We start from the raw sequence: 17,207 nt of genomic DNA on the forward strand, positions 1-17,207 counted from the left end.
GTATGCAGTGAGTCCAACGGCTGACCAGATTTAGGACAAACCCCACTAAGAAATTAAAGACACATAGAGCAGGGCCACAGTAACGACAAATTCCCATTAGAAAGGAGAGAGTCTGCTATACAGTTATAGGGTATGCAGCGAGTCCAATGGCTGACCAATTTTAGGAAAAACTCCACTAAGAATTTAAAGACTGGAGAATGGCCACAGTAACGACAAATTCCTTTAGAAAGGAGAGAGTCTCCCATAGTGTTGGCCTATGCAGTGAATGCAAGGGCTGCCAAAAATTTGGAGGTACTTTAATGCCCCTTGGAAGAGATGTGGAGGACAGCCTCATAAAAAAATGTTCCCAGTAGAAAGGAGCGGGTCTCCTATACTTGTAATGCCCATGCACTAAGTGTATGGGCTGACAAACATTTACCCCTGGGGGGTATACATGAACATACTGTATAAAAAAAATTTCTTACGGCCATCATAAACACCCTTTAAATAAATTATGTGGGTTTTGCATCACGGACCACGGTCACCCTGGTGATGTGGTGGTGGAGGATGAGGAGAAGGAGGAGGACAAGAGCAAAGAGCCAAAATCAGGAAGAGTATACCCATGTGTGGGTGTGAAAAGGTGCATGGGAATACACCTCCCAAGAAAAGACACTGGATTTGAGTTTATGTTACGCTGCTATCATTCGGTGGTGTTGAGAAGTCTGGCCCAATCCAGCCCTTGTTCATTTTTGTAAGAGTCAGCCTGTTAGCATTTTCAGTTGTCAGGCGGATGCGCTTATCAGCTATAATTCCATCAGCGCCCCTAAAAACCCACTCTGATAAAACGCTGGCGGCAGGGCAGGCCAGGACCTCCAAGGCATAGAGAGCCAGTTCATTCCACGTATCCAGTTGGATACCCAATAATTATAAGGCACAGCGGAATCATGGAGGACGTTGGTAGGGTCAGCAAGGTACTCCCTCAGCATCTTCCCAAACTTTGCACTCCTTGTGAGAGTACCCCGCGCCTCAGGGCCTGTGCGATGGGAGGGTCTGAGAAAACTCTCCCAGAACTTTGACAGTGTTCCCCTGCCTCTGCTGGATTGAAGTTGTGTCTCTCTCGCCTGTACTCCTTGGTTGTCCAACGAAGTGTGCCCTCTGCCGCCAGCGTTTTCAGATGGGAATTTTTTTAATAGTTCCACAACAAGGGACTTCTGGTACAACCCCATTTTTGTAGACCTGTCCGCCTCAGGAATATGAGATATAAAGTTCACCTTGTAGCGTGGGTCTAGAAGTGTCACCAACCAGTAATGACGGTCACCCAAAATTTAGAGAATGCAAGGGTCATGGGAAAGGCAGCGTAACATAAACTCAGCCATGTGTGCCAGACTACTAACAGGCAAGACTTCCGTGTCCTCACCAAGAGGATGACTGACCATGCTCTCCTCCTCCTCCTCTCTGTCCTCTGGCCATCCACTCTGAACAGACGGTGTGACAGCTGTGCAGGTAGTACCGTCTATAGTGCATGAAACTAGTTCCTTTCCCTCCTCCTCCTCCTATTCTTCATTGTCAACCAATCCATGTTGGGATGAGATGAAGCTTGGCTGTGTGTAATCACCCTATATGGTTCCTTGCTCCATCTCATCGTGCTCTGCCTGCAGTGCATCCTCTTTGATTGTGAGCAGAGAGCCATTCAGAAGACAGAGAAGCAGGATGGTGACGCTAATTATGGCGTCATCGCCGCTCACCATCTTGGTGGAGTCCTCAAAGTTTAGGAGGATGGTACATATGTCTGACATCCATGTCCACTACTGAGCTTTTATGTGTGGAGTCTGAACTGAATACCGACGGCCTTGTTGATGCTGGTACTCAACAACTGCCCTCTTCTGCTCACAAATCCTTCCCAACATCTGCAGTAATAAAGACGAAAAAAACAAACGATCATAGAGCCTATAACTTTATATATAAAATTATCAAAGTTTATTAGGAATCATACAAAAAACAGACATAGGGGTAGGGTGTAAGGTGCAGCCACTATGAACCAGATGCGTCCAGCTACACGCAGTACAGCTTAAAACTTTTCTAGAGATCATATTATATTAAGTAGATGATCACAAAATAGTGCAATAAATTCAGTACAAGATATTACATTACAACACTTTAGTGATCAACAGAGCCACATCATCATCAGGTGCCCTTGTAATATAAATCCTACTACCAAACATAACGTGATACATGATGACGAGTCACAGGTGACCAGGAAGTGACGCGTGCGTAACCACAGCAACCGGGACGCCGGCCGGCGTCTGCGTCACGCAGCGCGTGGCGGCAGGTCAGGGGTGACCCGACGTCAAGCGCCGCTAAAGACACAGAAAGCCGGCAGCCGCCATGGAGCAGTGGCACGCACGCGTGCATGGCACGCTGTCATCATATATCAGAGATGTTCCCACAGGTGCGCGGCATTAATGAGGGCGCACATACGCCGCAAAAAAAGCCGCAAACACTAAATGTAATAAAACATATGTGGGGATTTGCGGAGCAACACAGGAGTAAAAAGAAGAAGAGAGATAATGTATAAATACACGGGGTAGTAAATCTAGTCAAGATGCTATCTACATCTGGCATATCACAATGTCCTCAATAAATATGTAATTAGACCTTATAGCAGTATAAATATATAGTGATATACACAGCATCTATATCCGCATAATTGAATGCGATTGTACAAAGCATATTTCTATGTGTTACAAGCGAAATGAACAATCAGAGGAAGGGGGCATAGCTTATGTTCTCATTCAATCCGTTTGGATGCACCGTATTCAAGGTCCAGATCCAGCTGGATTCAAGCTGGGCCAGTTTTTGTCCCGTCCTGCCACCCCGTATACTTGGTAGAATAGAGTCAATCCCCCTGATCAGCAACAATGAGGCGTCACACTTATGATGGTCCCTGAAATGACGCGGTATCGTCTTCAATGTGGATGGATCCGTGTGGTCAGCGGCAGCAATAATCCCCAACACATGTTCACGAATGCGCACCTTGAGTTGGCGGGTTGTCATACCCACACAGACCAGTCCGCACGGACATTTGGCAAAATATACCACATTCCTGGTAGTGCAGGTGATATATTTGTTGATTGTATATATTTTTGATCCCTCAGATTTGAAGAAAGTATCGCTTTGTTCAACATTGGGGCATGCCACACACCGACCACACGGAACACATCCCCTTCTCCTTGGTTGTTGGTCCAAGAATGTACCGCTGGAACCCTCATAATGTGAACGCACCAAGTAATCACGGATGTTTCTAGACCATCTGGTGGTAATAGATGGCCTATCAGATATGTATCTTGCAATCATAGGGTCTGCCCTCAGGATGTGCCATGAACGGGATAATATACAGTATAGACCAAAAGTTTGGACACACTTTCTCATTTAAAGATTTTTCTGTATTTTCATGACTTTGAAAATTGTACATTCACACTGAAGGCATCAAAACTATGAATTAACACATGTGGAATTATATACTTAACAAAAAAGTGTGAAACAACTGAAAATATGTCTTATATTTTAGGTTCTTCAAAGTAGCCACCTTTTGCTTTGATGACTGCTTTGCACACTCTTGGCATTCTCTTGGTGACCTTCAAGAGGTAGTCACCGGAAATGGTCTTCCAACAATCTTGAAGGAGTTCCCAGAGATGCTTAGCACTTGTTGGCCCTTTTGCCTTCACTCTGCGGTCCAACTCACCCCAAACCATCTCAATTGGGTTCAGGTCTGGTGACTGTGGAGGCCAGGTCATCTGGCGTAGCATCCCATCACTCTCCATATTGGTCAAATAGCCCTTAGACAGCCTGGAGGTGTGTTTGAGGTCATTGTCCTGTTGAAAAATAAATGATGGTCCAACTAAACGCAAACCGGATGGAATAGCATGCCGCTGCAAGATGCTGTGGTAGCCATGCTGGTTCAGTATGCCTTCAATTTTGAATAAATCCCCAACAGTGTCACCAGAAAAGCACCCCCACACCATCACACCTCCTCCTACATGTTTCACGGTGGGAACCAGGCATGTAAAGTCCATCCGTTCATCTTTTCTGCATCGCACAAAGACATGGTGGTTGGAACCAAAGATCTCAAATTTGGATTCATCAGACCAAAGCACAGATTTCCACTGGTCTAATGTCCATTCCTTGTGTTCTTTAGCCCAAGCAAGTCTCTTCTGTTTGTTGCCTGTCCTAAGCAGTGGTTTACTAGCAGCTATTTTATCATGAAGGCCTGCAGCACAAAGTCTCCTCTTAACAGTTGTTGTAGAGATTTGTCTGCTGCTAGAACTCTGTGTGGCATTGACCTGGTCTCTAATCTGAGCTGCTGTTAACCTGCGATTTCTGAGGCTGGTGACTCGGATAAACTTATCCTCAGAAGCAGAGGTGACTCTTGGTCTTCCTTTCCTGGGGCGGTCCGCATCTGAGCCAGTGTCTTAAAAGCACTTGATGGTTTTTGCAACTGCACTTGGAGACACTTTCAAAGTTTGCTCAATTTTTCGGACTGACTTACCTTCATTTCTTAAAGTAACGATCGCCACTCATTTTTCTTTACTTAGCTGCTTTTTTCTTGCCATAATACAAATTCTAACAGTCTATTCAGTAGGACTATCAGCTGTGTATCCACCAGACTTCCGCACAACACAACTGATGGTCCCAACCCCATTTATAAGGCAAGAAATCCCACTTATTAAACCTGACAGGGCACACCTGTGAAGTGAAAAAAATTTCCGGTGACTGCCTCTTGAAGCTCATCAAAAGAATGCCAAGAGTGTGCAAAGCAGTCATCAAAGCAAAAGGTGGCTACTTTGAAGAACCTAGAATATAAGACATATTTTCAGTTGTTTTACACTTTTTTGTTAAATATATAATTCCATATGTGTTAATTCATAGTTTTGATGCCTTCAGTGTGAATGTACAATTTTCAAAGTCATGAAAATACAGAAAAATCTTTAAATGAGAAGGTGTGTCCAAACTTTTGGTCTGTACTGTATCTCTAAGGTGGGGGAACTGTGCATGAAAATCAGTGACAAATCTAACCTGTTCGGTACCACTAGTCGTATCACTCTTTTTATATAGCAAATCATTTCTTGGAGTAAATCTGGCCCTATTATACGCCTTCTTTATCATGCGCCGGCTATAACCCCGGGCATAAAATCTATCCTTAAGCTCCAGGGCCTGTTTCTCAAGTTCCGTGTCGGTGAAGCATATCCTCCGGATGCGGAGAAACTGCCCAATCGGCACGGATTGGAGCATATGTCTGGGGTGTGAGGAGGAGGCATGTAACAACATGTTAGTCGAAGTTGGCTTGCGGAAGACTGTAGTCTGTATACAGTCAGTGTTGTCCCTCCTCAAGGACACATCGAGCAACTCAATTTGGTTTGCGTCAAAGTGATATGTTAAATAAATATTCCGATCATTTGAATTCAAGTAATCCATAAATGTTTTCAAAGAAATAGTAGATCCCTGCCAGATCAGAAGGATAGCGTCAATGTACCGCGTCCACAAAAGGGCACGGCACATCGACTCACCACGATCCGACAGGAAAAGGTCCCTCTCCCACAGCCCCAGGAACAGACAGGCGTAGGCCGGAGCGAAGGCCGCACCCATCGCTGTTCCCTGGAGCTGAAGGAAGAAGGACCCCTTGAATAAGAAAAATTATGACTTAAAGTGAACTGAAGCAAATCAAGAATAAGGTCCCTTAATGAACTGGGCAGGGACGATGTCCCCAAGAAGAATTGAACAGCCGCAAGTCCATCTACATGTTTGATATTGGTAAAAACAAGAAAAAACTTCGAATACAGGTCCATTATGACAAAGACAAACTTTATTTGTTCAAAATAACACGATTGACACAATGTAGTACGTGAACGAGAATTGGAATAAAAACAACACACAGGCAAGAGGGCGCCACAGCAGACCCATATGTGGGAAATGCTCAATTATATATATGTCGTATCAATAGTGAAGCCAAAGTTACATTGTTCGTTTAAAAAAATTTCCTACGCACTGATGTATACCTTGCTCAAAAGCTTATACTACATATCAGTTAATACTTATGTATCTTAAAAATATATATGGTATACCATGCAGATTAAACACCATAGTGCTAGCTCATGACACCGTTCACAATATTGATGTTTATTATAATTATTACCATATAGGTAGAATATGTAAATAGAGTATATGAACAAATGTGAACACTGTCATGAACAGCACCCAATTAACCTGAGAGCGTGCACGGTTCCAAATACATTAGATATAAGGACGCTAGAATTGCGTGGAAAAACGAACATATCCATGAGCTGGAGCTATCATGATGGCAAAATGAGCATACTCACACGTGGATGGTATGTAGCTGGTCTGCGATGGCGCCCACCCCGACGCGCGTTTCGGCTGAAGCCTTCGTCTGGGGGTGGCGTCATTGTCTAGTGTCCATCATTAAAAATAAGCGTTAACCAATAGGAGAAGGCAGGTGTGTCCCGTAACTGCCAATGAGGTATTGAGGGGTGTGGCTCGGCGCATGATGCGCCGCAACATCCACAGGCCGCCACGGCAACCGTGTCACCTGACACGGGGCGCCGCGAACACGTGACCCGTCACATGACTGGTCACGCGGTCCGACACCCCGGGCCAAGCTAAGACACCGCCGGCGAGGCACGCCCAGAGGAGGAGCGACCGCCATGCGCACCACCCATCAAGCCAGCAGAGGTAGTAAGTATCAAAAAGCGCTTGCCATGATATCTGACTACTTTGTAATAGACATCATCACTAAATGCACACATTATTTGTATATCCACCTTATATCAATAAAGCGTACCACACACCCCCATATGTCAGCAGCATAGACAATAAATTATATACAATTCCTATAAAAGCATAATTCCAAAATTTCCTAGAATGAAGTAGGTACCAGGGAATTATAATCATAGAATAAATATGTAAGACCCTAAATTAACCTAGAATAAACCTTAGTTATTATGGATCGACAATATTAATATTTCAATTATATATACTGATTAGATATTAAAATTATACACAAATATGACTAAATAAGCAGCTGACAAAGGAAAAGAAGGGAGGGAAGAGGAAGGGAAAAGAAGGGAAGGGAGAGGGGAGGGCGGGGGGGGTGGGGGGAATATATATCCAGGGATATTGATGTTTGCGGTTTTGTCAAGTATGATGATTCTTGAATCTTGTATGCAAAGATGAACTCGCTGTGTGGTAGATAGGCAGTCATGGGAAATATCTAGATGGAGAATTAAAAAGAATTAAAATACAACCTGCATGAATAATATTGGTGTAGACTGACTCCACATGACTACTCAGGTTGATTACCTTAAAATCATTCCTTCTCCGATCAGGTGATTTCTGATCTTGTCGTCTGTATGGATGAAAGTTGACCTCCCGCAGCCTCTCATTGGAGGTGCCAGACCTTGTTGTCATAGATGAAGAGGAGGCCTGAGTAGTCACTCAGTGATGTAACCGAAGAGTTTGAAGATTTCCTCGGGAGGTTAGACATTTGCACTCCAGTTTTACGCCAAAAATATACTTTCATCTGATTGTAGTCCCTCATGTCTCTCCCAAATTTAGTCACCTGTAGGTCATGTATTTTTTTCACAATTGAATCCAATATTTTATCAATCTGAGAATCAAACTTCAAAATTTTCTCAGCTGAGTAATTGGATCTGAGATCTGTTTGTGCAGAATCTATCTGAACATCCAACATCTGCAGTGTAGAGTTCCAACGCGTGGGGACATCACACACCAGTCTGTGGTGCAATGCAAACGCTGCTGAAACACGGCAAGGGCGGCGGAACCTGTAGCTGACTTTCTAAAATGGGCATACAGGTGGCGTACTTTAACAAGCAGATCTGGCAGCTCCGGGTAGGATTTGAGAAATCACTGAAGCACGAGGTTAAGCACATGAGCCAGGCATGGTACATGTGTGAGCTCGCCTCACCTAAGAGCCGCCACCAGGTTCCGGCCATTGTCACTCACGACCATGCCTGGCTGTAGGTTCAGCAGTGTGAGCCACAGATCTGTCTGCTCTTTCAGAGCTGTCCACAACTCTTCAGAATTGTGTGGTTTGTCACCTAAGCATATTAGCTTCAGCACAGCCTGTTGCCGCTTGGCCGAGGCAGTGCTGCAGTGATTCCAGCTTGTGACTGTTGTGGTCATATCGAAGATGGAGGCTGAAGAGGAGGAGGAGGCTGAGGAGGATGAGGTGCAGGAGCTGTTGACCGCGGGGGCAACCCTGATTGACCTAGGGCCCGCAATCCTTGGCGTCGGGAGGACGTGTTCCGTCCCAAGGTCCGATTGGGTCCCGGCTTACACTATTTTAACCCATTGTGCCGTCAGTGAAATGTACCATTCCTGCCCACAAGCAATTGTCCACGTGTCAGTGGTTTGGTGGACTTTCCCGGTAACTGCGCTGTTGAGGGCACGTCTAATGTTTTGGGACACGTGCTTGTGTAATGAGGGGACGGCACACCGGGAGAAATAGTGGCGGCTGCCGCCATCAGGTTACGGAATGTTTCCATTTTCACGAGCCTAAAAGTCAACATTTCGAGCGCAAGCAGTCGTGAAATGTGAGAATTTAGTAGTGTGGCCTGTGGGGCGTTGGCTGCATATTTGCGCTTGCGTTCCAAGGACTGGGATATGGACAACTGAATGCTGCACTGGGACAAGGACATGGACGTGCTTCCTGATGCTACTACTTGAAAGTGCGCAATGACAGGAGCAGGGCAGGAGGCATTTTCGCATGCACCATGGACAGGGAATTGGCTTGCATGCACAACAGCGGAAAAGCAATGGTGCCACCTGCAGACACTGTTCCTGGGGTTCAGCCCACAAAGTCGGATGCTTTGCTGCCATGTGCCTGATCATGCTGGTGGTGGTCAGGCTGGTTGTTTTGCCACCCCTGCTGATACTGGTCTGGCAGGTGGGGCAAATGGCCTTTTTGGGGTTACCATCAGAGTCTTTAAAAACAACCAGACTCGGGAAGTCCTAACAGTTGTACTGGCAACTTCCTTCGTGCTGGTGTTATGGGGAACGGTTGGCTGGCTTCTGTCTGCGGCCACCACACTGCTTCTTCTTGCCTGTTGGGGTGCTCTGCCTCCCTCCCCCTGTGTGCTGTTGTCCTCGCTCTGCATGTCCTCCTATATCATCCACCACCTCGTCTTCCACTTCCGCACCCTGGTCCTCCTCCTGACTTTTTGGCAATTGTGTCTCATCATCGTCCACCTCTTGTGACACTTTCCCACCGTCGCCTTCATGTGATCGTGGCTGCTCAAATATTTGGGGACCGCTACACGTGATCTCCTCTTGCCCCGCTTCAAGTGGACTGGGCGAAAGGCCAGAATCTATAAATGGAAAAGTGAACAGCTCTTCAGAGTGTCCAAGTGTGGGATCATTTTTCTCCGGGCACAAGGCATGGTGGGAGGAAGGAGGATCAGGGTGAGGAATATGTGGTCCAGACTCACAGCTACTGAGACTTGACCGTGTGGAAGACAGGGTGGTGGTGGTGGTGGTGGCTAAGTGACTGGAAGCATTATCCGCTATCTAACCAACAATCTTTTGACACTGCTCTGGATTCAATAGTGGTGTGCTGCGGTCCCCTAGGAATTGGGACAGGAAGGTCAGGCAAGTAGATGTGGGTGTTTGTTGTGGCACAATTTCAGCTTTCCCACGGCCTTGTCCTCGGCCTCTGCATACACCATCATCATCACATCCAGTTCCCTGTCCCTTGCCACATGCCTTGCCCATTTTAAATGGAGGACAGTATCTTCCACGCTCACTACAAGTGACTGAGTTTGGAGCGAACTTATATGTGATCCGTGCGATGGAGAAAACAGAGTTTTAAATACCGGGCCTGTAGGTAGTTTGAACAGCAAACTGCTGTGAATTGCTTCACTGACACACTAATGTAAATTTTTAATGGAGGCCAGAAAAGGCAGTATTTTCTGACAACGTATATGTGATCCGTTTGACTGAGAAAACAGAGTTTTAAATAGCTGGATTTCTAGCGCTGTAATATGGAAAGGACCTGGCTGTTTTCTGCAGTGCCAAAAAGCAAATGGCGCAGAAAAACTGTGGTCTCTGGATTGCTTTTTAAGCAAATAATGAGAAGTAAGATCCAAAAAAAGTATTCCTGGCCCCTGAGACCTGGGCCTTTGTATAGAAATATCTAACACCAACAAAAGGCATAATTGGAATGGAGCCTTTTCTGCTATATGCACTGCAGTCTGCTATATACCCTGCCTGCCTGCCTATATACACTGCCTGCCTATACACCCTGCCTATACACTCTGCCTGGCTGATATCTCTGCAGATGGATTAGTTAGTCCTCAAAAGGACTCTTTGTTAAGATGGATATGTGTAATGTACGGTTTTTCTCCCTACACTACCTAACAAGCAAATCTCTTCCTGGCGCAGTAGCACCCCTCCCTACACTGCCTGATTCTGGAGTGACTGTGACTAACATGGCAGCGCCAGGTCTGAAATAGACCTGATGACGTTGTGCGGCCAGCCAATCACTGTAATGCCACAACCAACATGGCTGCGGCATTACAGTGAGTGGCAGGCAATCCCTGCATGTTTATTGGCGCTATAAAAAGCAACAAACATGCAGGGAGGGGACCCGAGCTCCCGCCGAGCAGCCCCGAAAAAACTCGGCGATCACCGAGCATCTCGAGCAGTGAGATGCTCTGGCAAGCACCGAGCAGTAGAGAGCATGATTGCTCATCACTAAATACTTCATTATTTGTTTTGTTCTTTTTAGATTGTATCCCCTTAAGAAATAGTGTCGCTATGCTGAAGATTCGGGCAGTGCACATGCCCCAGACTTCTGGCCGGTTCCTCGGATCTCCATACGGGCGCCATTTGAACTGATCATCAATATGACACTGATAGAGTTGGTTACTGTGGTAGATCTGTAGCACCCCGAGGACTCGGCTGCTACAGGGGTATTGCACCTCGAACCAGAGGTGTGGTATTCCACTCCCGGGTAAGGATGGAGTGTGGAACTGAGCTCAGTTAGCTGCATGCACTACACTCACCCCATTTCCGGGGGACAGACCAACGGTACTCCCACCAGATAGATGTGCAGGTACGACAGCTTCTGTCCCTGGCTGGAGTGGGGAGGGGGGAGGAACATCCCAGTGGTGTAGGAGCAGAGAGGGGAGGGACTCTGGGCATAGGTAGGAGCCCATTGGGTGCTAGTCACCTGGGCTCGGGTGTCAGAAGGGAGTATATAAGGTGGGCACCATCTTAGATCAGGGTCTGTTAAGAGAGGAGCTCAGCCAGAGAGGGCTGACAGGGAGCTGTGGCTCAGTCCGGGCCCAGCTCCAGAGTCAGGCCTGGAGTGGAGGCCTGAAGCAGAGAGACAGAGGAAGGAGAAAGAACAGAAACGCCAGGAGAGGCCCAGAGACGCAAGAGAAGAGGGAACCCTGAGATCCCACGAGCTAACGGGTGAAGGGTTGGCAGAACAGGGTACCGGATCCCAAACTGGTGGAGGCCAAATATCCTCAGTCAGGAACCGGAGGTCGTGGACAAGTTTTGGCGCGACTCCTCGCCATATCCACCAGGAAGGCAAATCACGTATAGGGTCAGGGAAGCCGGGAAAGGTTTCACCACCAGAAGGCCCGAGGGAGCCGGACAAAGCTGGATCCCTGGTGGGGACGGCAAGTAGGAAGGAGGAGAGGGGAGCTCAGGACCACGCTCTGGAACTGCCTGGGAGTTGGCCGAGTCCCGCACCTGGTGGACGCAGCACGGCTCGGGTCGTCATCACCTGCAGGACTGACGTTAATAACAACTGTGAGTAAAGCATTGAAAACTGCAATCAGTCTCTGTGTTCCATCGCACCACCAGCACCATAGGTACCGGGACGCTCTCACTATCACTCCCTTCTCCCGCACCAGCTGCCCTGAGGCTATACCTCTCCCGTTGGGGGTTATACCACCATAGCTGCACATATATACCACCGGCCTCAGCGGACTGTTTTGCAGCGGCGGCCTTGTGACCGCAAATCAACGGGTGGCGTAGTCGAACTCTATAACAACATTACAAATAGACTGCCGTCGGTTTGACCACCCTGGGCACGGACCGGGTCCCCGCCACTCGGAGACTACGACCCCCGTCGGATCCGGCTCCGGGTATCCCCCGCATGCACAACGCGGCACAACATGGCCCAGGGGGTGAGTCAACTTTGGCGTAGTCGGCAGGATCTCGTGCCCGCAACCACCGGGTACTGCGTGCCTGAAGAAAAGTGCATATATACCTCAAAAAGGAGTCTCCCGCCAATTCCAGGGGGTTCCCGCCATCGGACGCCGTCCGGAGTCGTTTCCCGCCGTTTGCCCGCCATTTGCAGCCTTTACCCGCCATCCGCGGAGTTTCCCGCCATCAGGAGACGATTCCCGCCATCTGAAAAGGTTTCCCGCCCTGGCAGAGCGGACGCCATTATGGGCGTGCCAGAGGATGGCAAGAGACCACCTCCCATCGTGGGCATGGCCCCAGAGTGGCGCCAAAGGGAGAGACCGCCCCCACCAGCCGAGACTAGAATAATGGAGATGTCCATCAGAGTGGGGGGGCTGCCCCTGAAACTGACTGTCACTAAGATGCCCCGGGACCATTCCCAATGGGGGCGGATAGGGAATAAAGCTGAGAAGATGGGTGCGGCCTGGAGGAGTCTGGACAGATCGCACCCGGAGATGGAGGGAGAGTCGAGCAGCACCGACCCCGTGGTCCGGAGCCTGTTGCAGGCCGCCACCCCAGAAGGCCTGGTGGAGATCCTGGCACAACTCCCCAGAGATCGGGAGCGTGCACAGACCGCGCTGGAGGCCTTGGCCCGGAAGATGGCCCGAGTACAGCAAGAAGCACTGGCCGAATGGAGAAGGGAGATGGCCCAGCAGGCTGGAACCCGCCAGCAGAGGACGCCACCCGCAACGTGGGGCATGTCTGTCCCTGAGGATGGTGCAGGAGGGACGAAGGCCGGAGACGACGCCGCGGAGGGAGCTGCAAGGATGGAAGCAGGTAATGGGGACGTCATCACCCCGTACCCAGTAGCCATAAGCCTGCCCCAGCTCCCCGTCGCAGAGCCCGAAGTCATACTCACCAAGCCCGTTGCCGCACCGCCGCTGCTCCCAACTAGGCCTCAAGCGGCAGGAGCCGCGGTCACGCCCTCTGTTACACCACGCCCCTTGACCCTGAGCGCGGCAAAACAGGAAGTGCCACCGGCCTGTGCGCAAGGCCGAGTACCCCCGGGCGCCGCGGTTTCCACAGCGCCCTCTACCTCCACTGTGCCGCCGGCCTGGTCGCAAGGCCTGGTGCATCCGGGCGCCGCTGCCCCCACAGCGCCCTCCTCCCCAAAGGTGCCGTACCTGGACCCAAAGAGGATGCATCCGGCCTGGACGCAAGGCCGGGTACCTCCGGGCGCCGCTGCCCCCACAGCGCCCTCGACCTCCACAGTGCTGCCCCTGGGCGAAGATCTCTTCGCGCAGCATACTAGCCCGGATGGGCTGCCCTTTGTGTGGCCACCGGAGTACATCAACCCCCGACTCCGGAGGGAACGACCCCTGTGTGAGCCTCTGATCCCGGCACCGGCGCCCGCCAAAATTGTCCCGCTCCCGTTGGAGGACGCCCAATTTGCATGGGACCCGACCGGTGAGGACCTCATGGGGTTCACCAAGGAGACCCGGGCGGCCGCAGCCCGGCGTGAGGAGTGCTGCCGTCAACAGCTAGAGGTCTTTGGGAGAGAACGGCGAGAGAGGCGGATCCGCGAGGAACAGCTGCAGGTCCAAAGCGCGGAGCAGAAACGCCGGGCCCGACGAAACCCCCGTACGGCCCACGGTCCCCGCGCCAACGGGACCATAATAAAGTTTCAACTGGAACACGGCTGGGGCTTTATCCGAGACCACCGAACCCCCGGCGACGTCTTTGTCACCCGCAGGGATGTCGAGAGCCACCTGCCGGAGGGACACCGTGGACGTGACCTCTACCCGGGTGATGTGGTCACCTTCACCCGGCATCAGTGTGCTAAAGGACCGTATGCCCTTCACGTACACCGGCTGACTGAGGAGGAGTTGCAGGATGAGGAAGACCAAGAGGACCCGGACGGGTCTGAAGACTACCCTCAGGAAGGAGCAGGAGGACATCGTTACTAATGTACGGTAACTGAAACTGTATATAGTTACCCGTAAGGGAACCTGTCATGCTGCTAATTGGAGTGTGGTCCCCGTTGGGACTAGCGTGGAACTGTTTCCTGTGTGCCCCTATGCCTAACCAGGCTGAGGACTGTGAGCAGCCATTCCCTATCCCCACTGGCCGAGGACTGAGAGCGGTCAGCACCCTGTAAATAGTTGCGCTTCTTAAAGCGCCCCCTACTGGTTTTATAAAGAACTGTTTTTCTATCACGGAATTAGTGACTGTTGCACTTTACCTGGTCACAAGTTGCACGGTGGCCAGAGATCAAGAACGTGTTGGTCAAGAATGTTTTATGAAAAAGTTTTATATGATGCTAAAAGAGTTAATGGTATTTTATAAGTGTGTGCAGAAAGTCTGATAATGTTTCCGTAATGTTTTATACCTGTAACGTTAAGAAGAACAGAGTACCTCCCATAAAGGGATGAGTTCATAGTTGATATGTCTTACATGCAAGTGTACACTTTAAAATTATTGTATGTTTTATATTGTTTTGCTCTGTTTCAGCCCGAGGACGTGCTGTGATTTACCAGGGGGGAATGTAGAAACCCGAGGACTCGGCTGCTGCAGGGGTATTGCACCTCGAACCAGAGGTGTGGTATTCCACTCCCGGGTAAGGATGGAGTGTGGAACTGAGCTCAGTTAGCTGCATGCACTACACTCACCCCATTTCCGGGGGACAGACCAACGGTACTCCCACCAGATAGATGTGCAGGTACGACAGCTTCTGTCCCTGGCTGGAGTGGGGAGGGGGGAGGAGCATCCCAGTGGTGTAGGAGCAGAGAGGGGAGGGACTCTGGGCATAGGTAGGAGCCCATTGGGTGCTAGTCACCTGGGCTCGGGTGTCAGAAGGGAGTATATAAGGTGGGCACCATCTTAGATCAGGGTCTGTTAAGAGAGGAGCTCAGCCAGAGAGGGCTGACAGGGAGCTGTGGCTCAGTCCGGGCCCAGCTCCAGAGTCAGGCCTGGAGTGGAGGCCTGAAGCAGAGAGACAGAGGAAGGAGAAAGAACAGAAACGCCAGGAGAGGCCCAGAGCCGCAAGAGAAGAGGGAACCCTGAGATCCCACGAGCTAACGGGTGAAGGGTTGGCAGAACAGGGTACCGGATCCCAAACTGGTGGAGGCCAAATATCCTCAGCCAGGAACCGGAGGTCGTGGACAAGTTTTGGCGCGACCCCTCGCCATATCCACCAGGAAGGCAAACCACGTATAGGGTCAGGGAAGCCGGGAAAGGTTTCACCACCAGAAGGCCCGAGGGAGCCGGACAAAGGTGGATCCCTGGTGGGGACGGCCAGTAGGAAGGAGGAGAGGGGAGCTCAGGACCACGCTCTGGAACTGCCTGGGAGTTGGCCGAGTCCCGCACCTGGTGGACGCAGCACGGCTCGGGTCGTCATCACCTGCAGGACTGACGTTAATAACAACTGTGAGTAAAGCATTGAAAACTGCAATCAGTCTCTGTGTTCCATCGCACCACCAGCACCATAGGTACCGGGACGCTCTCACTATCACTCCCTTCTCCCGCACCAGCTGCCCTGAGGCTATACCTCTCCCGTTGGGGGTTATACCACCATAGCTGCACATATATACCACCGGCCTCAGCGGACTGTTTTGCAGCGGCGGCCTTGTGACCGCAAATCAACGGGTGGCGTAGTCGAACTCTATAACAACATTACAAATAGACTGCCGTCGGTTTGACCACCCTGGGCACGGACCGAGTCCCCGCCACTCGGAGACTACGACCCCCGTCGGATCCGGCTGCGGGTATCCCCCGCATGCACAACGCGGCACAACATGGCCCAGGGGGTGAGTCAGATCCAGGAGCCACCACTCTCCATTCTTTATGCCTCATGCTGCTGCGATCCTATGGTCTACAAGATGGCAACATCCCGGCACAGACGTCTCAATGACATCACTGCACTGTGCCGCCTGTACTGGCTGCTCTGTGTGCAGGAAAAAAAAACCTTTCTCAGATTAGGTGAGTATAAACTATTATTAGACCGTGTACCAGAGCTGACTCCCCATGACACAGCGAATCTGTGAACAAGGAAAACAGCACACTCCAAACTGGCCAGATCTGAAATTAATTGAGATCTATCAATCTGGAAAAGGTTATAAAGCCATTTCTAAAGCTTTTGGACTCCAGCGAACCACAGTGAGAGCCATAATCCACAAATGGTGAAAACATGGTACAGTGGTGAACCTTCTTAGGAGTGGTCAACTAACCAAAATTACCCCAAAAGCGCAGCGACGACTCATCCAAGAGGTCACAAAAGACCCCATAGGCTGCAGCTTCTTTAAGGCACACAATAGATTCAATTGCTGACCAGACACATCTGACAAGAGTCTTTTTCAACAGTTTAACAGTGGAATTTAATCTGAAGCACGGCCAGTGCAATTCAGGGATATTACAGCAACAATCTTCATTACAGTACAGTCTGAGTTTCTTCAGCAACCGGCTCCAGTAACAATACAGTAGTTTCTTCAGAAGGCACAGTATTACAGTCTCTTCTGTAGCATAATTCAACATAGATTAGTTCTCTTAGCAGCACACTTCTATGCATACACAACCACAGGCTTTTCCTTCACATGAACACAATAGTGCACAACATTCTTTATCCTGTATGGTTATGGAGGGGGGGAGGGTTTGATGAGGGAGCTAATCCCTGTGACACAATTACTTCAATTCCTTATCTTCCTGCCCGATAATACTCATCACTGTTAGTTCAGGGAGTTTATCTGACCTGTGTTTAGTTTCTCTCCTGATTTGAATCCTGTTCAGTTGCCTTCTGTCAGATCCAGATTACACACCACCTTTTTCTTCGGCTTCAGACAGACTACAATAACAAGTTTCCCATAATCCCCCTGGGGCTCTGCTAAAACACTCCATGTCTCCTGTGACTGTGTTAACCCCTCTAGTTGCTGGATGCTTCTGAAGAGCAACACTTCCTGTCTCCTGTGCTTGTGTTATTTGTAACAGGTGCTGGATGCTTTTGAAGC

This window comes from Phyllobates terribilis, unplaced genomic scaffold (genome assembly GCF_046119375.1).
Source record: "Phyllobates terribilis strain yellow unplaced genomic scaffold, ASM4611937v1 Scaffold_9__5_contigs__length_417890890, whole genome shotgun sequence".
Lineage (NCBI taxonomy): Eukaryota > Metazoa > Chordata > Amphibia > Anura > Dendrobatidae > Phyllobates > Phyllobates terribilis.